This window comes from Megalops cyprinoides, chromosome 22 (assembly GCF_013368585.1).
Source record: "Megalops cyprinoides isolate fMegCyp1 chromosome 22, fMegCyp1.pri, whole genome shotgun sequence".
Classification (NCBI taxonomy): domain Eukaryota; kingdom Metazoa; phylum Chordata; class Actinopteri; order Elopiformes; family Megalopidae; genus Megalops; species Megalops cyprinoides.
The window spans coordinates 21865048-21887135 of record NC_050604.1 but is presented as its reverse complement, the minus strand read 5'-3'; the positions used below and the strand labels follow the sequence as shown (position 1 = coordinate 21887135).

General features: G+C 41.8%; 1 protein-coding gene across 13 annotated transcripts in view; it reads left to right on the top strand.

Annotated features, from left to right (window-relative positions):
• The window catches only part of tenm3 (teneurin transmembrane protein 3), a 258447-nt gene that overhangs the window by 14687 nt on the left and 221672 nt on the right, over positions 1-22088 (top strand). The window lies entirely within an intron of this gene.

Sequence of the window (22088 nt, the reverse complement as noted above, 5' to 3'; positions counted from 1 at the left end):
GCCTGATCATATTGGAGTTAAGTCGTTTACCCACATCATTTAGACAACCGTGCATTTTACGCGTAAAGGTACCGCGGTGGTAAAATAGTCTTGGCGTTAAATTGTGGCGGAGCAGATTGTCACTGTTGCGAAATGTATCACGCTGTACATTATTGCACGCGTAAATGTAAAATATTATAACGTATGTGAAATACTTAGGTCTGCAACAAGCTCCTGTTTTCTCGTTAGTTTTCTCCGTGCGGGTCTGTAATTTCAACACACAAGCGTCTTGCTTTCGCTGTTGCCTTAAAGCTACAGCAGCGTTTACGGAAACGTGAGGGTTCACATGATTGGAACGTTGTACCCCGCAGGTGTATACGACTGCAAATGGGCACAAAAAATAATCTTATTTGGCGAATGCTCGTCTCGCCTTGAACGGCGATAAGGTTTTTCGGTAAGATATAGAAAATAAAAATAAAACAATTTATTCTCGTCGCGCTCAAAGCTTCAGATCGCGACGGATTCCCTTAATCCCCTTCCTTGAGGACGTATGACTCGGTGTGCAGTGGTTTAGTTTGATGCAGGGAGGCAGACAATCCGATATTTATCAGTACTGGACAATGCCGTCAGTATGCTTCGAGACAGATGATCTTAAAATAACGTCCACTAACGACATATGAAACACTGTTACCCCTGTTTCATTCCCAAGTATCCAGACAAAATGCGAAGCGTCCCGTGAGTTATTTTTGAAAGTTCTTAATTCAATTTGGTTGTGTTTGTCATCCTACAACAAATTCCCTGGGTGAAACGCATTGCAATGCATTGGAAAAGACCCTGCTATAATTTGTCTTGACAACAATTAACTAAATTGACGTCATTTTATCTAAAATAGTCACACTGTAAAATAAAATTTTAAAAATAGACCAAAGGCTACGGAACAGTTGTAAGCTGCTTTGGTAAAAGACTATATGAGAATGCTGTGATATTGTAGTTTTATTTTACTTGTTTATATTACGCTGTGTATTTCCCACTGTCATGAGCAGGCGCATAAACTGAGAATACTGAAGTGCTTGCATGTAAACATAGTCTTCAGCTGGTGAAATCCCGTTTGCAGTAATGAGAGACCTGCAGTGATACCAAAATGTTTCTTTTCACGGAACTCAGGAGCGATTGTTTTTCTCAGAGTACGTCGATACTTTGAAACGTGTAAATGAAACGTTGAATCCACCGATTTAAAACTGACCCTTTGGATTGAATTTGCAGAGGAGATCCTATGGTATGATGTACGTACATAGTTTGTTAAACGGAGCTAACACTAGCAGGTAATTGTTCTGAAAGTTGAGGCTGATGAAAAGTTTGATGAAAGATTCCTGGAACCTCCTAAAAAGAGGCTTTTGTTTAATCATTATAGAACTGAATTTTTGTGGGTGGGGGCGAGGGCAGTCCTGTTAAACTTAAGCATATTTCATTGTGAAACTAAAAGAGGCTCATTTTATGTGATCTACCATCTAACTGTCTAAACAGCATGTTTTTATTTTTAGTAATCTTGTTAAAGTTGAGCTCTTCTTTTTAAGTTTTAAATATTCCTTTTTGGGGGGTTTTTTACCCAGTATATTTCACAGCGTAACCTTGAAAGCTTGCTCTGTGAATTGCTTGTTTGCCGTTGCCTTTGGTCCTCATTGTCGGTGTAGATCATAGTGTTGACTTGTAATCTGAGCATAAATGCCTGTCAAAATTAACCCCACCCTCCACCCCCCCAAACATAGGCGTTTCCCCCTCTCTTCACCCCACGATTGCTCCATGTGATAGACCCTGAACACGTAGGCATCTTCTGTCCAATGATATCCCATATGTATGCATTTAATGTGTGAACATAGAATACGCACATTAACTAAGGGCTTATATCAAGTCACATATGTAATATATTGCATTAACCATAAAGTTTTGGTGTTCAGTATAACCCTTTCCACATTTTTGGCAATAGCTTTATTATGACTGAACATTACCAAATTTTATTTAGTCACTTATTTTTACCAAACTCAAATTACTGTAAACATTGTTTTTCCATGAGGCACTACCATTATAAAAACATCCTCATAATTGTGATAAATGCTTCTATGCAGGAAAAAAAAAGGAGTAGGAGGGATGGAATTGTCAGAAGTGCAGTTGTAATCCATTTCTGATGTGGCCTTGCAGCAGGGCTCGATCTGTGTCCAAAACGTTCTCATTACTTCAAATTAACTTACCGGTGATTGATAGGAATATGTCCGAGGCCCGAGAAGCCATTTTTTCTCCTCTGCGATGGTTTCAGCAACACTATAAGTTTGCCTGACAGGCCACAGCAAGGGGTAAAGCCCAGTTTGATCCTTTTGTCAATAATGAAGAAGCGAGAAGGGATCGTTCATTTTTGTAATGATATTAATAAAGCCGGGCCTCTGTCATATTTCCATGAAGCTCTGAGCAGGTGTAGACTGCCTGGTGCAATAACGGTATGTTCTGAGTAAGGCTGGGAGCTTCACAGCCCAAGTGTATAACAAACCAGGCCATATTCTGCATTATTTTTGGACTGGATTTCCCTCTGAACGTGCATATTGCGAACAAAATCATTGACGTTTCTATGGTTCTCCAGTAAAACGCTTTCAAAAAGAATTAATCATCAACCTTATATAAATATATTTGTTATACCTTGTACATGTATTACTTCACCACATTTCACATGTACAGTATGAATATTTTTTGAGGCAGTGTGGCAGTACAGTTAACCAAAAATGAAGAAGAAAAAATTTCACGTTGCATTCAGGAAAGTGGCACTCTTGACAGCATTGTTTAATGGATAATTTAAATGACATGATTGCACAGACTGGTTGCACAGCTTGTTAGATCTTGAGCGTGAGCGATAGTGCCAGCCATCTCTCCAGCACTGCTCTCTGCCGGAGTGAAGTGCACTGTTCCTGGGGGTGAATTGAACGGGGTCGTTTCACCTGAGCGACGCCTTTGGTGAAACAGGTTCGGGGGGGGGGGGGGGGGTGCATTCCCGGTCAACACACTGTACTCTTGCATGTAAATGTAAAAAAATAAATAAATAACACAGTGGTTGAAAGAGAAAAGTCAGATGCAACAAAGATAGATGTGAAGGGAAGCCTGTTTCCTGACCTTGGGTGCCCAGATTGGTAAGTTGTAGAGGCATAAGAATGGAGCTAAATTCTGTGTGGAAAGACTTTTTGTTTTGCCGGGTCTCAACACCTGTTAAAATGTTGCCTTCTCTGCTCATTTTAATATGGTGTTTTAGTGTGTGGTGGAATGTTTCCCTTTGTTTATCGTTGCAAAGGAAGCCGTTTGCCACTGTAGCTTCTCACCTGTGAGAGTGCGGTGCTTGTATTACATTTTTTAAATTTCATTGGACCCATTTTTGTGGCTTTGCTTGTAGAATATTATAGTGTAGAATGGTATCAAAGAGATGCAAAAAAAAAAAAAAAGACCCGGCGCTATTTAAGATCTATCACTGAAGTTTGAATGTTATTTCGCACTTTGTAATTTGACATTTTTCATTTTTCATTGTTATGTGGCGATTTTATTATGTAAACCTACAAACGATTATTTAGGTAGTCATTTTATATTGTTACTATTATGGTTTCAGATTTGTGCTCCACAGAGAACCTCTAGATTTTTTTTGCCTTGCCAAAGAGCAGAAGATTATCTTTCCCCATGAACCCAGATGAAATATTTATAGTCCTCTCCTTCACAGAGCACTAAAGGGAACCGTAATGGCCGTGTCTAAAAATATTGTGAGTGTCATACATCTGGAAGTGTGAACATAACTTGGTGTTATGTCTTTAATACACAGATGCAGTTACATTGATGTGTAGCTGGGACCTTATATTATTTGACCAAAATATTGCTTTCGTGTAAATTTTAGGATCCTGCTGGTCTCGCATGGGACAGACTAAGCACATGGGATTCTGGTGTTTGCAAAGGCTGGTATTGTTAATACTGTAAAAGAAGGAAGAAATCTGTTGTCACATGTAAGCATATGGTTTGTTGTGAAAGGAAACAACTTGGGATGAAAATCTGGTGTGAATTCTTTGAAGTGTGAAGGCCAAAGGAAAACTATTTTCATTGCGAATCAACCCCCAAATGTTTTTTTTTTTCTCTTCTGTTTTCCTCCTCCTTTTTAAAAAATCCTCTCCAGTGGGAGTGGAGATGTACAGTGTATGCATGTGTGTCTGTGTATCTGTGTGTGAGAGGTGGGGAGAGAAAGAGAGACTGTGGTTTGGCTAATAGAGTCCCCCATCTCATTTGCCAGAGCATTAACCCGTAGCATCAGCAAAGTCTATCAAAGCAATGTTATTTTCATCAGTAAAGTACCGAAAGGTCATTTTCAAAACAAAATAAATGGGGAAAAATGGTAAAAAAAAAAAAAAAATTCTTCATTTTACATGTTAGTTCAGTATACGGGTTCTTTGTCATTATGCTTGCTTTAAGTGTTACTTATTTTGGCATGTGTTCAAGAACCTTGTGGTTCTCATGGAGACATTCAGACTCCTGGGTGATTGGCAGCTGCAGAGAGGTTTGAGTATGTCAGACGGTAACATGAGGTGCACCCTTGAACCCACTAAAGGCAGAACAGCAGCACCTGTCCTTCGTAGTGTGCCTGAATCAGTGCGTGCTTAAACAAGGAACTCCAGCATATATACAATGGCTTTTCACCTCACATATGTGTACGTATGTGTACATATATCTGATAATGAAGAGCTGCCATATATATATATATATATATATATATATATATAAATATGTGTGTATGTATATACATATATATGTAGGTGTGTGTAATATATCAGACATCACATATAGATATACACATATGCATCACACATATACATTATTCTGTTTCTGTGTACAAATGTATCATATACCAGGGATATATCTATTAAAAATAAGAAATGTGAGGGTTGTACCTTCTTTAAAGGGTCTGCTATTGTCGTATTACAATTTAGACGCCAGACAGAATCCTCAGAAGGGAGATGTTGTCGACATGTCCCCACCCACTTCAATATAATGTGAGCTGCTTAGTCTTAGTGTTCGTTTGTTTTCAGTGATGACTGCTTTCTAATGACATTAAAGATTGTTAGTTTCTAATTTCGATTAAAAAAGACGACTGCTTCGTGATTTCAGAGATTTGATTTACCTCTGAACTGAACTGAAAATAACAAGGGGTGTAAACAAGAGAACCTCTTCTCCTTCCTGTGTTTTGCAGTTCATTCAAAGGTGAGTCAGACTTGTTACTCTTGTTCAAGACAAGCTATTATTCTCCTCTTTGTTGTTGATACAGCTAATCAACTGTCCCCTATCCCCTTTTTGGAGAGGGTTCAACATTCCTGCCGCAAAAGCTTTGTGACCAACGAGCGCAGCTCCCATAACTTTTTAAGCCTTTAATAGCATTGGAGCCAGACGTGTGCATTGGTGAGGAATGGAGAGGACACATAAGAAAGTCTTTCTTGGCCCTGTACAAGTAGCTGCAGTTTTACAGGATCCTGTAGGACGTTTTCATTGACTTACTGTAGATCAGCAGTTACCAGAACATATCTGTCTGTCTGTCTAATATATATATTTAATATGCCAATATGTGTGTGTAACTTTAACTAGGACAATTTGTAAGCTCAGGAGATGAAAATATTTACTATTGTTTTCTGTGGTTGTATATAAAATATTTTATATAGTTTTTATCTTACTGGGTTTCTTAGAAAGTTATCTATTTTAAATGTTTTTTTATTTATTTCTAGTCTTGGTTCATTGTTGTTTATGCAGATACAATGAAGTTATTGCTATTCTTAATGTTCCTAAAGTTCCTATTCTAACACATTAATATATGTCAGTTTTATTTCATACACAGTATATAAATTTATCTTATAATTACACATCACCTGACTTCCCCTATCACTCAACTCCATCACCAGCACTCAAAAGTGGGGAAAAAAAATTGGCTAACCCCAGATACACTGATTCAAGGTAGGCTTCCAGCCCATCTCAATGACTTATACATGTTTTGTATGTATATTTTGAATATTGATTCTTGGATGGGTGCTATAGGAGGGACGGAGGGATGCAGGGCAACACTTTACCGCAGTGTATTTTTTTTTTCCCCTGGTCTTGTAATAGCACTGACGTGGTGTTGAATGCCACAGTGGTAGAATTACATTGCCTTGAAGCTTTGGGGGAGGAAAATGAGAAATATTCTTTAATCTTAGTGGAATGTATGGAAGGTGAAAGAAATCCATTTGATTTACATTTAGTAGATCATCTTCCAGCATGCGTGGACATCAATAGTACCGATATTGTGTTTGGCCTGAGTATTCTTTTCCTCAGAATGAAAGGAAAAGATAGACACGAGAAACTAGCAATGAAGGTTATTGGAAGGGAGTGCAATACATATCACGTCTTGAGCTGGCTGCTTGTTAAAAAGATGGAACCAAAGGGGAATTTTACTTGATGGATGATACTCTCACTCGTCTAATGGCCACAAAGAAGTGAAAAATGAAAATATAAATCTGTTTCTGAAGTTTCCATTGTTTAAATTAATGCATGTTTTTTTTTTTTTTTTTTAAAGATTTATAAATGATTTCTTTTTTTCCTGTTTGGAGAAGGAGGGGTGTTGTTGAAGCTGTATGGTGTGTATGTGACTGTTTCAGTTACTGCTGAACTGCTGTTTTCCCCGGTGATATGTTTTATTGGAACTGAGGCCCGTTTCTGCTCTGAATTGATTTGCTAATGGGCCATGTTATTGACTTTCCCCCCTTGTCTTTTTGTGGCTTCTCTCTTTGAAACCTCCCCCCAAAAAATTGAATGAACCAAATCATGTTGTTAAGGCTGGTTGCTATGGACAACTGGTTATTCAACAAAATGTGGAGATTGTAGTCGTAGGCATATATGATTCGGATATGGTATGTTAAATAAATCCAGAGATTAGAGATTTATGGAACATTCTGTACTTTCCCTGAACATTAAATGTTCCGTGTGTTTTTTTTTTTCATTTATTTATTCAGCAAAGTTGCAGTGTAGTTACTTTGCAAAGCTGTAGTGTGTGCTGTTGAAGTTACAGCAGTATGTTCCATATATTTCCAATTGCTTAATTACCAAATAGAACATTGGTGATCAAATTGTGAATAGCAGATATACATTAATATGGTTATCAAGGGCTGGTCTTTAGTTTCAAGTAGGCTGTCTACATGAAAAACATGATTATGTAAGCCTGCCTCTATTACTGGCCTATTTCTCCTTCCTAGTTTTCAAGTTAGATATTTTTCAAAGCTACTTTTTATATACTTAGCTTTGGCTAGGCAGAGCCAGAACCCCATTGGCTGTGTGTGTGTTTTCATCGGCTACCAAATTAATTAAAAGGAGCTAAATGGCATCTAAATGGTATCCCTGGTCTCCTGTTGCCTATGGTTGAATACAGGAGGTGTTCAGTCAGTCTAACTGCAAATGCAGTCTAATGTCTTTCACATTGCACTCATTATTATTCAGTCATTTCAGTGACAGCTGAACTCACAGTGAAAAAGAATATCGTCGCGCACTCACCAGGTGGGTGGTTCTCACCTGTGTTGCATATTCTTCTACTTTTAGTTGTTCCCTGAATGAATATATCACTGAAATAAATATATATGTATATACTTTTTTTAACTCGAGGTTGACAAAAAAAAAAAGCATTCAGCTGCTACCGAAGCCTCAGGTTTTACCATAACGCAGAGCAGTGACTATGTGTGCTTTGTGGCAAAAATAATGATGAATAAAATATTTGTAATGGGGAAAATAATGACTGTGGGGCCATTGGTCCGGCCTTGTGGGTCAAGGCTGGGGAATGTAGTAGGAGTAAGCAGCCAGACACACAGCTGAGTGTAGACCCACAGACCTCCGAGGCCAGAGCTGGAACACAACTGCATGTGCCATCTGGTGGGCCTTAGCGCTGTTTCTGAAAGCCTGTCCTGTTAGCGGAGGAATGCGCTTCTTCACAACGCTGTACTCTATAAACACAGCGAAACGACGGCAAGCCCCGCAGGAACACTCAGCACTCAGACGACTTGGGCAAACAGGTCCGCTGATTGTGTTTGTAGCGGTTAATCCTAATCTCAAACACCGGTCATGGTTTGTCGACGGTGAGGGCGTCCTTGAATGATCGCAAAAAAAAAAAAAAAAAGCATGGAGACAGGAAGCACAGTTTGGTTCGTCACCAGGATTTTACCGGCTGCTCAAATAAGGAGTGTTTAGCCAGTATTTGTCAAGACCATTCAGATCTTGACAGCAAGACATGCTTCTTCAAGAAAGCAAACAATACAGATTAATAACAGATTGCTTTGGGTGAAATAAATCCAGTTTTTATAAAATATATTACTTCTAAAAATGCATGTATGTGCAGTCAGGCAGAAACCGGAGCTTCAAAGTAACAAAGGACAAAGGAGACTCAGCCGGCGGGCAGCAGGGGCTCTTGGTCCTCCACTTTCGGGGGGGGGTCAGAAACGCTCACATTTTCCACCGCTCAGGAGAGAGTGCCACCACTTCGTTTTGCTGCAGAAGAACACCTGCCAGACGCAGCCCAGGGAGAAATGTAGCATTGAGAAAACTCCTCTTAAACAATGCTGCGAGTGTAATTTCAGACTGCAAACCGAGTCTCTTCGATTTGGGATGTTAACGTGGTGCTTTAGAGAGGATCGGGGTTTAAAAAAAAAAAAAAAAAAAAACGCAACGCGCAAGGTTACAGCGAAGCACTGCGTTTCGTGCCCGTGCCGTCTTTACGGCGTGTGAAAAGCCTGCTGGGATGTCACACGCCCTTCGCTCTCTCGGCAGACCCTGGGTGCCCATGTGACACTGTTAATTAATCTGTATTCCATGCACAGACAGACCGATCAGCGAGCTCGTTCCAGTGCCACTTTCTCACTTACTGTACCTCGCTCGCCTGAGGGGTGGCGAAAAGGCACGTATGGCTCCCCAAAGCTTGACCGTGTGTGTGTGTGTGTGTGTGTGTGTGTGTGTGTGTGTGTTTCTGCATGGATGTGTGTGTGTGTGTGGGTGAGTATGTTTGTGCTTGAGAGTGTGTGTGTGTGTCTCTATGGGTGGGTGAGCATGTTTGTGCATGGCTGCGTGTGTATGCGTGTATTTCTCATTATTCCTGTCCGAAGCGGTTCCAAAACCGTGGCTCTTTTTTGCTCTCCATGTCGCGTCGCGCAAACGCGCCTGACAAGAGTCGCGCGTCGTGCGCCCACTGTGCAACTGCTGTCGCAGCCTGTCTGCTTCCTGACCTCACCGCTCCACTCCGGAACGCGCCGCGCGAGCCGCCTTCCAGGCGTGCGCTGTTCTCTCCCTTTATTTTTTTATTTATTGTTGTTGTTCCTCTGTTCACTTCCCTGGGAACACTTTAGAGAGAGAGAGAGAGAGAGAGAACGGGAGAGAGAGAGAGAGTGGTGACCTTCTCGATCACCCTGCCAGTACCCCCTGTCTGAGGACCAACTACAGTGTGAGATAATTTGATCTACCAGCATGCGGTAACAGCAGTCCATTAATGGTGTCTTGTTATGAATCCCGGCTGAGATGCACAAGGAAAGACAATAGGTGTTTTAATGAATAAATTGGTATATAATGAATTTGCATCTTCCAAAGTGCATTACAATGTGATTAAGATGGCAGCAAGCGGGCAGCAGATGGGGACATGAGACCACTGGCATCTAAACTCATAGGGTCCAATTATCTTACTCTTCGCTTTCCACTTTTGGAAACGTATAGACGCCGCCTGTCTTGTCAGTGCAACCGTCTTTGTCAGCTTCCGTGTTCAGAGATGCGTGAACATAGACAATAAGGTGACTTCAGATTTGGGCTTCCTGTGCAGTTAGATATTCCAGTAATTTCAAGAAAATGTTCTAAAAATGTGTTGCCAGAAGTTTTCTTTATAGTATAGATTTGTATAGTACTTGTCAAAGCATCACCCACATCCCCATAAATCATTTAAATCAGCATGTTTACATGCCCACAGTTGTAATATTGTATGTTTTCAAAAGTATTAACACTGTAGGCCCAAGGAGACTGGATCGCCTGACAATGAATATTGATGTTTCGGTTAAACTCCGCCATGTCGCTAGTAGGTTGGCATGTAATGTATCTCTCCCATTGTTTTTTATCCTCACATAATGTCTGGAATCGTTCAAAGTTTTTTTTAAGTCAATCAATGGATCATTCATATTCAAAACAGCACTGCTTGATTTAATACATTTACGGATAATTTAAGTGTTTCTGAGTGTTTACGGTACTAGTATACCATGTTCTTTCTGAGCTGCATAAACTATTGAAATTCACAGCACTGTGCTACATAAATGTTGGATTTTTTTTCTTTCTCATTGAAGGCAAATTTGTGAAAGTATTTGCAGTCTTCAGATTCAAACCACTGACCTATTTAAAGGACCCTGTAATTAAAAGTAAACAAATCTTAATTAACTTTTATTAAACTGATTAAATCGTTATGTTTAGGGCCTCAGCCTTGCCGCAGCTGTGATATGTACCATTTCTTTGTTTTCTGCCTCAAAATCCGGATTTAGCGGCCAATTACACATTCCTTTCTGTTGAAGAAATATGCTACAACTGTGTAGCCTCTCAGTGCTGCTAAATGTGTTTTCACATAGGAGCTTGGGAGTTGGGGTGAAATTTCACTTTTGTTTTCTTGCACAGAGAGAGAGAGTGTGTGTGCGTGCGTGCGGTCTGGATGCTGAGACTCAGGAGGTGAAGTTCTTGCGAACTGATTTTGTGCGGTGGCAGCGTTTGATAGACATTACCTGCTTGATGGGCACGAGCTTTAGGCGTTATCGCACCTCTCCTCATAGGTGAATATTTGTGTCACCACGTCTCGGAAGATTAATTACGGGCCTGACGAGTCTTGCCAGCGAGCTGCACATAGGAGGAGTGTACCTGCGGAGGCTATCCGATGCCCTGGCCTTTGTGTTGGAGGAGCCGTACTGAGCATCCCTGGAACAAGCGTCTTTGTCTTTGTGGCACAGACGGGTTTTGTGGCCACTGAGCTGGCATGGCAGTCTTCTCATTTTTTTTTGTTTTTTATTTTTAGGCGGGGGGGGGGGGGAGAGGGCGTTGCCCGTCCTCCTTTGCCCAGACTCCAGGGCCTCTGAAAGCTATTGATTCTTGTCTTGTTATCGTCAGTTGTTTCTCTGCCGTTGCACAGGGTTCACCCGCGGTGGTCGAGGCTTACTGACTGACAGGTGTCCATCGTCTTTGCCGAATGGTTTGATAAGGTCAGGCTTACCAGAGGAAAACCTAGTTACGTTGTCTATTTTTGCTCTTTTGCTTGGAATGATTGTGTATGGATATGTGACTCCATTTAACGTTTCATTTTGAAGCTCCAGCACAGACATGCCCTATGCTGGGTAACCATTGACAGGATGCAATGAGTAGAATTAATGTAAAGGAGAACATGTAGCCCAAGTGCCTTTAGGGTCCTACTGCATAATATTAATATTTTAAACTGATAATATTACATACAGGTATTCTAGCTAGTGATAAACTCAGTGCTTTTAATTGGAATTGGAGACAGATATAAGGTAGACGCATAACAGTATATAAGTTATGACAAAGAATAACAACGGTGATTCATAGGCTTCCAGAAACCTAAAATGGCTGGAACCACAATGGGTTGTCAGTTACTCACTGATTTGAACTAATCATAGTGTTTCCCTTGAGAGAGCTAAGTTTTGATTTGTCAAAACCTGTAAGTTAATGATAGGAGTACTCCAGTAAAAAAAAATCTCTTGAAATCTCTTGGAAAAAATCTCACTTGAAATGCTACATGGTATATGTGAAACATTTGTGTGATGATAATGTAATGTAACAGCAAATAAATATCTACCTTGGGCAATCACAGTATTTACTCAAAAGAAATATATTTACTCAGAATTATATCACACGAATGTGGAGGGTGTCCTCGAGCATATTGCTCTCCATCCCGTTGATCTACAGAAACCCTTCAGCAATTCCTCAGTTCCAGTTACCATATGCTATTAGCAGTCAGCAGGGAAGGTTCAGCTCCTGGCTACCTGCAGTTCAGAATCACCATTCTCAGACATCAAGGTATATGTTTTGCACATAGCACGCGGCACATCAAGAGGTCCATTTTGGTGGATGTTCCCTGGTAAGGGAGCTCCAACTTTGCGCTTAATTCAGCTCATAAATTGTGTTTAATTCCTTGATTACTTAAGATCAAATATATATTTTTTTAAATTTCTCTCCTTGGAAAACCAACCAACCAATCAATGCCGCTAATAAGTGAGTCGCCTTGTTTTCTAGTGTCTAGGTATGTCTGAAAAGAGTTGCCGTAAATGTTGTGTTTTGCTTACCCAACCCAACCCTCACATTAAGTCTAACTTTAGCCTGGATGTTACTGGCACCTCATTTCTTGTGGTGCACTGCTGAAATAATTTGACACAGAGCACTGGTTACAAGCCAAAGTTGTGCATGGTATGATGTGGTGTGGTATGGTTGCGCGTGTTGTCATTGTTGTGTTGTGGAAGTGTCCCACATTAGTCTAAAATAGGGTCTGCATCAACATTTTTTTCCTTTTTTTTTCCCCCTCCATACATCCCAAGTGGGAGCGTTGACATTTTGAACAGAATAAGCGTGGCCGCTTGGGCCTACAGCCTGGGTAATTAAGTGAACTGGCTGTCATGTCATCCTCCTGGAGTGTGTTTATCCTCTTTATTCAGGACAACAGCGCTTTTGTGGCTCTTCAAAGGCCGGGTTCTTTTTTTCTCTTGCTGCTGTTTGTTTTCTTTGTCTGTTTCTGTGTGTACATATGTAGCGGAGAGGATTTTTTTTTCGGCTATGTAAAAAAAGCTGTTCCAATATGTATATTTATGTCTCAGGTGCTGAGGCAGCAGAGTGCACGCGTTTTCAGACCTTAGCGAAACAAATCAAGTTGTGTCGGGCTTGCATACTTCAGTGTCTAATTCGTCATGACTCTTGGTGCTAAGACTAGCACCTTTTTTAATGTCAGCTTTATAATGAGCACGAGGCTTCTATCCTCGCCTGGACTCCCCCCCCCCCCCCCCCCCTCGTCTCCACTCCAACCCCCCCCCCCCTTCCTGAAGTAAGCCATCCGCTGCCAAGCCCTGAAAATGGATGGGGTCTATTTCCGGAATCCAATTTTGTGTCCTGTGAAAGTGCCCACACTCTGTGGGGCAGATCCGATCCTCCACCCCTTCGCCTGCATCTGTTTTGGGGAAAGCCTGTGGTCTTAATTCTGTTACGCTGGGATTCGCCGTGACATGACAAATGATTCGCCCCTGAAAGCGAAGACTGCATGACTTTGGCACCCTCAGCCGACGGAGGAACATTCGGCCGTGATTGGCCCAGGCAGCTCCTCCTCTCCTGTGAGTGGCTCAAACTGAGGATCAGAAGGCACTCCCAGTTGTCTCACTTGGTGGTGGGCGTGTTCTCCCAATTAACTCTCCTCAACCACCAATTAATGATAAAATCTCTTAATGCCTATAAAAACTAGTAGCAATTAACATTAGACATTAGACAGGCCTAGTTTTTTAACCTGGTCATCTACCTAGTGTTCTCTAGTAGGGGATATAATAAAGATCCATCCATTGCACATCCATATGTGCAAATGCGATTAGTAACACACTGAGAGTATAAGCAAACCATTGAGATGTGAACATGTAGTCAGCATACTGTCCTGAATGCACCCCCACACACATATATACACCCAAAAATATTTATTTGCATACAAAATAAATATATTTAAAAGACACTTAACCTGTCAGATGTTCTATGTCAAGAAATCTGTTAGATGCAGTTTCCGGTGCTTAGCTGCTTCCTGTTATCTGTGAAGAGTTGTCTGAGTCATTAGATGAGTTCCGCACTGGATTTAAAATGTCTTGAAAATTCTCAGGGATTCTATAGAGAATATTAAGTGTCTGATTTTTGTCTGATTACGGAAAGAGAACTGAATAGATTTGTATGACAGATGGGGAGCACTTTGAATAGATCAAAATGTCTTTTTGTAAAGGGTGAGTAATGCAAGACGAGAAAAAAAGTGCATTTGAAACTCTGAAGACGCGCTAATGCGTGCACATTATATCAATGGTAAACAGAAGGCAGGTGCAAAGTATCATTCTTGTTAGACACTGACTCAAAGGGTGTAATTACAAAAGCCATTCATATGCAGTCAGTCATATTGTAATGATAAATGCTTGCTAGAACTTTTACATCTGTTTGGAATGAAATCTGTTAAGACCTATTCAAACAACATTCACTTCATTCCTAATTCATAATCCATTATGCATTATGAATGCATGTATTTCATGTCAGAACAGTAATAATATGCAATGATGTGGATATCATTCAATTTGAAGAATAATGGGTTGCTGAAATAACGAGTTTTCAAAATCAGAAATCTGTAGTGAAAGACCTTATGACCCCCGTTAGGAGATGATTGGTAAAAATGTTATTTTAAAATTGCTTTACCTGAGTTTTCTGTAAAACTTTCTGTTAGTGAGTGACATCTATACTGAAAAAAGCACTTGCCTTGCACCAGTGTAATTTTGTGAGAAATTGATAGATGTTGGCAGATCCAGTCGGAATGGTTATTAATTTAACATATACATTTCCAATGTTGCAGTTACCCTAACCATTAAGGTGAATGTAAATATTCATTCGCATAAGTATAGTTCAGTCATAATTGCCTAGAAAGGCTTCATATAGGATGTTTAAAATGAGGAACAGTATGACATCATCATACCATTGTCACAATAAACGTCTCTTTGTATCCCATGATAATATTCGCTTTCCCAGTTTGTTGCGGATACATGAAGTTTGTGTTCGTATCTGTTCGAATAGAAACCGGTCTAGTATGACATTCAGCTGACATCAGTGTAGGAACACGGCCAATTTCAGAGATGAATCTCCTGTAGTTTTAGAGAGACTCGATCCTGAAATGGACTGTTACTCTACAATCCGAGAGGTTTTTTGGCAGAATGGGTTTTGGTATCAAGCAGATTTGTTCATGAATGAACATAATCACCTCCACGGTTACGACTCTCCAGTGATAAGATGCTGTGACTGATCCCAGTCTTCGGCAAACAACAGCTGGTGACATTGTGCAGATTTAATAGCAGTGATGCTCTCCCAGTCTCGCATTCATTATGTGACTATAATTAACTGGCATGCGTGTTATTTTGGTATTGTCAAGGATATCTTTGTCTTGAGTTATTGAATGCTGCTAGAAGCTGACAGCTTAAACCAGATTCGGTTTTGATTTGAGCCTATACGATGAACAACGAAATGTCCGTACCTTCTTTACCGTTTACCACAGTGGTGAATTCTCACTTCATTTTCCAAGGTTGCCTGAGATGAATACGTTCATTTTAGAAGCTGCTGTGACCTCGGATAACTTCAGAATCAAAACGTAATTTTAGGTTCTCTGCTTCATGGCCTCTGTGCTCTGTTTGAGTTGCATGTCCTTGAATAATTTTAATTGGTCTACCTTTTGGATTCGCATTTTCACAATTTCAAAGGCACAAGGCGCACACACACTGATGAATTAGACATACCTTATTATTTGACATGAGCATCTCTGATATATTTAAAACACTGCTATAAACAGTCAATATGTGTACATAGCCCAATACCTGCTTCTGAGCTTTGCAATGCCGATGTACAAAAGTGCACCCAATAAATGAAGGCATAAGGGCTCTTCATAAATGTACATCAGACTGAGAGACAGTGCATAACTTGCGTCGGCATCAGTTCGAAAATCAAGAGAATATGATTCAGACCACCCAGAGGCCTACACGCAAAGTTGCCCATCTGTTTCAAAGTTAGCAGAGAAACTGCAGGATTCACGGCAACACTTTAACAAGGGCACATATCTCTCTCTCTCTCTCTCTCTCTCTCTCTCTCTCTCTCTCCTTTTCTCTCTGTCTCTCATGAGCGGGGTATTTTCACAATTTGATTTTTAATAAGATCAAGCAGGAAGTGTACAGCATTACTTTGAAATGTGTAACTGCCAACTTGCCCCCCCCCCCCCCCCAAAAAAAAAGCAATATCGAAAGGGATGACTTCAAAGGAGCTGGAGCTGAGCTCGGGCTTGGCAGTGTTCTGGTGTGTATTTACAGCCATATCGAGGCAGCTTTGTAGCTCCGACAGGAATCTACATGCTAACTCCTATCGCGCAGCCAGAAGGTAACCAGATGATGCAATTCTGATTGCTCGCAGAGGTAACAGAAGAAAGGTAGCTTGTTTACAACAGCTTGGAATTGATTCCAGCTTCAGGGGGAGAAAAAAAATGTTGTCTTAGTCATGACAGAAAAGAGTAACAATGTGTGAAATGTGTCAGTGAAGGATCATGCCAATTCAGATTCTTCCTGTATTCTTACCTGGTGTTCTGCATCGTTTTGACTGCCTCCTGGTTAAGCCTTGGGAATCCAAGTAGGTTTCTGGTCGTGAGCGAAACTGGCTGTCTCTTCTTAGAGGCAGTAGCGGGGCTACCGTTTCCACTCTTTCAGTGAAACCTTGGTAAGAGTGTGCATGCTATGAGACATGTGGCTTCCTCCATGCCGGCCCCTCTTCAGATTGGGAGCTGGCTCAAAAAAGCACGCTTGCAGGACGAGACATGGCAAACCGTGTCGGGCGTGGATTTCTTCCTGTGTGCCTGTGATTGCTGATCACTGATTCAAAACCGGTGTGTGTTTTTTTGTGTGTGCATATGTGTGAGAGAGGCCCATTGCTCACATTTAGTATTCTGTTTGTATCGATCCTTTAATTTTGTCAGTGGAAATCTTTCTATGTTGTCTGTCAGTTTATATTATTTGTTGCTTAATTATATCTTTAATTTATGAATGTGTAACTATGCTTATATGGCACTGATACAAGCACCATTTCTCATGCAAGCGGCCATTTAACGGGGAGAAATACAATCAGATTTGATTTAATGTTTCTCCCGTATGTTGATAAGGTCACACTTTCATGTCATTCTTTTGGAACTCCAATCTCATCTAATCCTCCAGCTGGGGCTTTAATATGTATAAGATATGCGTGTATGTATATTTATACATATGTGTGGTCTTAGATAAATGGAAAGCTAAGAAGAGGTACCCAGACGTGCAATCTCGAAGGGATTATGGTACGCAATTAAATGTTCTGATTGTATGCTGTTGCAAATTTAAACACTTGTTATTATAATAATTATTATTGGAGTTTTGCCCAGACTCTGCGTTTGGCCTTTGGTTGGTGTGCTGTTTTAAGGGTGTAGTAACATTTTAGTAGCAAATCAACGCGAGAGCTGCTCCATGGTGAATGGAACAGCTGTGTGGCCAAACCGGTAACAAAATTACAGAGGAGCTGAGGGGCCTTGCGCAGATCAAAGAGAACGCAGCTGAGAATTGGACTTGCTGACAAAATTTATGAAATTCAATCTTGCCATATGGAGGGAAAAATAAAAAAAAAAAATGAAGGGTTAAAATAAAAAAAAATACGAATATAAACGTCTGTTATAGGCACCATACTATTCAGGAATGTTAAAGTGCTGCTGGAGTGCAGAGCTTATTGGGTGAACCACTTGAGGGGAAGGGGGCCGTTTGGGAATGGCCAGGAACCCACAGTGTGTGCTGCGCAGCAATTAAAGAGGGAATAGTCGTGTTTGACTTCTTCTGACTCACACAGTGTTATCTCTAGTGTTAACAGAAGTCTGACATGGAAAACCACAACACTGCACACAGTGCTATGCATTGCAAAGGTGAAGCAGTTTAATAACACTAAATGTTGTTCCCCCCCCCCCCCCCCCCCCATGGAAAGGCTCATTGCGTATGTGATTGTGGTTGTAGGTACCAAAACGGATAAAGAAATGGCTTCCTTTTTTTCACATTTTGTGCTGAGGAAATCAGAGCCTTCATCAAGAAAATAATTTTAGGATTGCTTAAGTAGCATAATGGGTTTCTAATTACAAGTGCTAGGGACACCATAATTCTTATAGCAGAACAGTGTTCAAAGGCGAGCTGCACTCCTGCTAATGTGTCAAAGTAATTAATTGAAAACCTCATTATAATATTGTTTAGTAATTATATATTTTAGTATTACACTTAATGTCAGCCTTAATTGATAGTTTCTTCACAGCGTAAAAAGGAACAGCCACATTTATCAGGCTCTGAATGAAGTTAAAATGTGAGGAACACCTTAGAATGATGTTCTGGGCAGTGTTTTGAGCTCCAGTCTAGGCACGTGTAACGTTATTACGCGTGAATCGAACAGCACAATTGGACTCCCATACATGCAAATGATAATATATTAAGAATATATTTTAAAGAGTAAACATTTTTATCTCAATCAGTGTATTGTAAATATGTAAATTATTGCTGCTTTGGTGTATTTCAATATACTTCTGCTGTGCATTAATATATTTTAAATTTATTTTGATAAGTACATAATATTTAACGTATTTGTCCTTTCTGGGCTGAAGAGCGTATTTGTCAGTATATTGCAATATATTTCATCGACACACGGACTGTGCTCCTTGTGTGTTGTTGATTGTGTAATTGGCTTTCGCTGTCTTTGGTATTGTCTGGGGATTAATTTCCGCTCCCTGGCTCGTGAGGACCTGTGTGTGTCCCTTGTGTTGCCTGCGTCAGGCCTGCATAATTTGTGGGGATGTGGTGCGGTGCGGCGCTAGCCTGTTTTACCTTCTACATTTTTAATGCTTTTGACCTCACCCAGGGTGACTCTCAGCGCTGACAGTTTTACATCCCACAATTCCTGCTGTCAATTTATACGGCTGAGTCTTCTCACTGGTGCGGCTGAGGTGACGCTGCGCAGACAGGACCCGCGGCTACAGGACTGACCGCCTCATTCCCCTCCTCTCTCTCTGTCTCCGAACGCCTGCACTGTCCTCCGGGTGCCCCTCCAGCGGCAGAGAGAGAGAGTGATGCTAGACCAGGGTACCGTCACCGCAAACCTGCCCAGCACCCCTGCCCTTAACACATATGCATGCACACACACACTGACATCCATGGACACGCACGTGCATACATGCACACACACTCAAGCACACATATACAGATGCACGTGTGTACATGCGATTACACACACATAGTCATGCACACAAGCAAGCGCATACATACAGTAGTGCACAGAAGTATACACTCATCCACACACGTATACACACACATACACACAACCACACACATCTGACCCCTATTATCTTGGGCGGAATTGTTATTTGGTGACAGCCCCCCCCCCCAGCATCAGACCCGGCCCCCGTGCTCTCGGCCCCGGCTCTGACTGGCTCAGACCTGGTGGGCGGGGCCCACCTTGCCCTTGCCGTTCCTGGCTTCCAGTTTGCGTCAGGCGGTGATGTCACATCCCTCTAATGGAGCCTCACGCAGCGGCTGTCTTGACAAACGACGGGGCCCGCTCCTTAATGATACTTACCGCGGCGCATCCCGCCCCAGACGCCCCTAAACGCCGCGTTATTCCTGCGGCTTCCTGTCCAAGCACACAATTAATTGCCCGTTTTATTTTTAGTGTGACTAAATGCGATATTCTAAAGTTGGGGGTGAGGGGGGGGGGGGGGGGGGAAAGTTTAAAAAATAACATTGCTAAACCCCCAGGGAACGGTAATCCGTACCGGCTGTGGAGGAGGCTGAAGAGCCGGGTGCGAGAGTAATGTCCGTCTCCCTTCTGAAAGGGGGGGGTGGGGGGTTTAGGAATTTGGAACGGCATTTGAAAAGAATAAAAAGCTGAACGAACGAGATGGGAGGCATAGCGTGGAGGGGTACAGTTAAGCCACTGAAATGGCCACCGTTGCAAAGTTTTGGCAGGGTGGGCAGGGGCTGCCTCCTTTAGAGGCCAATAAGCAAAGTTTGCGCATGACCTGCATTATGTGGATCTTGTAGTAAAGCATGAAGCTTGGCGAATACTCCTGCCCCAACCCACCGCCACACATCCACATTTAGTGCTGGAGCAGCAGTTTGGCTGTTCGACTGAAATCATGAACTGCCTTTGGTCTGGCCACTGAGATCTGCCTGCCCTCACACAAAATGAGAAACTTGGAGACACGGATCACTGTACCCCTGTGGTCTTTTTTTACGATTGCTCCCATCACAGAAACAATATCAGCAGGACATTCACAAACAGAACAACTTCACCAAACACTGCGGCAATAACAATCCAAACAGCTGAACACAGTTTTACTGCAAAGAGAGTCATGAGCAGTCATACACGTGATTACTGTTACATATTTCCTCAAACATGATTCATTATAATACATCCCTCCCTGTGTCCGCATGACCATGTTAAGGAATGATGGCGAGAGCAGGTGAACAAACTTGCACTGGGTTTGGGTCTGCTGGCTAGTGTTCTGATTTTGTTGTCGTTTGTGTGCGAATGTTGTCCTCTAATCACTTGCCACACATGTGATCTTATTTCAAGGGTAATGCGGGCAATCAGCAGTACATGGCTCTTTTCCTCTTCTGTTGAGGCTGTTCTACTCTGCTGTCTGTCTCAGGGAGGACATAAGGAAATTCATTTAATACAACTGGGGGGGGGAGAGAAAATGTTTTCACCTTCAGTGTTCAACTGAATAACCCCTGTAAGATTTCTGATGCTTATTTCAATACAGTGTTTGTGCGCCTTTACGAAAAACAAATGTATTTATTGTTAAAATGAAGACAATATTCATTTACTGGGAGGTAGCAGGAGGTATTGGAGAGCCAAAGTGAGGTAGAAACAAAGGGTATGTAGCCTATGTGACCGATGTTGAGTCTTTTTTTTTTTTTTGTGTCACAAAAAAAGCTGCTTCTTAAACTGTGGACTGAAAGCTGAAAGGCACCACTTTGGTTTGGACCACTCGAACCTTTGTTTCGCCCTTTGGAATTCTGAAGAAAGAGTCGTTCTGGCCGAAGCACCCGCACTTCAGGCTTTCTGCCATGTAAGGGGAGCGAGGTTCTCTCGAGTACCGAGGCCGGTGGGGTGGGGGGTTGGGGGGGGAGGGGGGGGTGCCGTGGAGGAGCGGGTCTGTGCTCTGTTTTGTAGAACAGATTCCATTGTCGGGATCTTTTTTTTGTCATACTTTTCTCCCCTCTGTCCCAGGCCCCGGGGGGAGGGGGGGGGGGGGGGGGGGGGGGAGTGTGTGGGGCGTGGCTTGGCGCACAGCAGTATGGGATAGTATTGTCGACAGGGAAGCCCCCACTTAAACACAGCTCTCCCTGTGAACTAAAGTGAAATTAGGATCAGATTAGAACAGGCCCAAGTTTCCCAAAGCTCCTGAGCGGAGATTGTTTGGGATAAGTGCTTGCTCCAAGCCCGCTTTAATTTTTTTTCAGAGTACTTTCGGGGGGCCCCCCTCACGTATTCCCCCGGTGGTCCTTTGGAAGCCAGGTGTCTGGGATTGTCTCCAACACTCTCCCTCTCCCTCCTAACAAGCTCCCAAGGCCCAAAAAAGCCTTTCTCCTCTACGGCGCATTTCCATAATGTCATTTTATTAGTCCTAGGCTGAAGCAGAGAAGTGATTTGGTGTGAACCCCCTGATAGGTTAACGACGAATAATAAAATGTTTTGACAAAAGCAGTTTTTTTCCCTCCTTGCTTTTTTTTTTTTTTTTAAATAATAATTTGAATGTGTGCCTCTGGCCTGGGAAAGATGTTGAGGTACAGGTGGAATGAGTTTTCTCATCGCTGTTGTTTCAGTGATCGTGTGGCCGGGTAATGGAAAGGGTTTCCCTCTGTCTCTGTGCGCCATCTGCAACGATCTACCCCAATGCTCGACACATTGGAGGAGAGAAAAAAACTCGCCAAACAAAATTGTGCTCATCGCTCGATCGAGCTTAATGGCCGTTATTGCTCAAATATCAATCAGTTTCTGTTTACTGAAATGGATGATTTTCCGAGCACAAGCGACTTTCCATCGACCATTATCTTTAATGAACAGTCTCTGTCAGACGTTTGCCATTTGTATTTATTTACTGGATCCACTTTGCCAGACAGCGGGGACACTCCTATTTTTGAGAGAGTGTCCTCCAAATTAATTAGTTGGTAATGCGTTGTGTCATTTAATGACAATTACTTTTA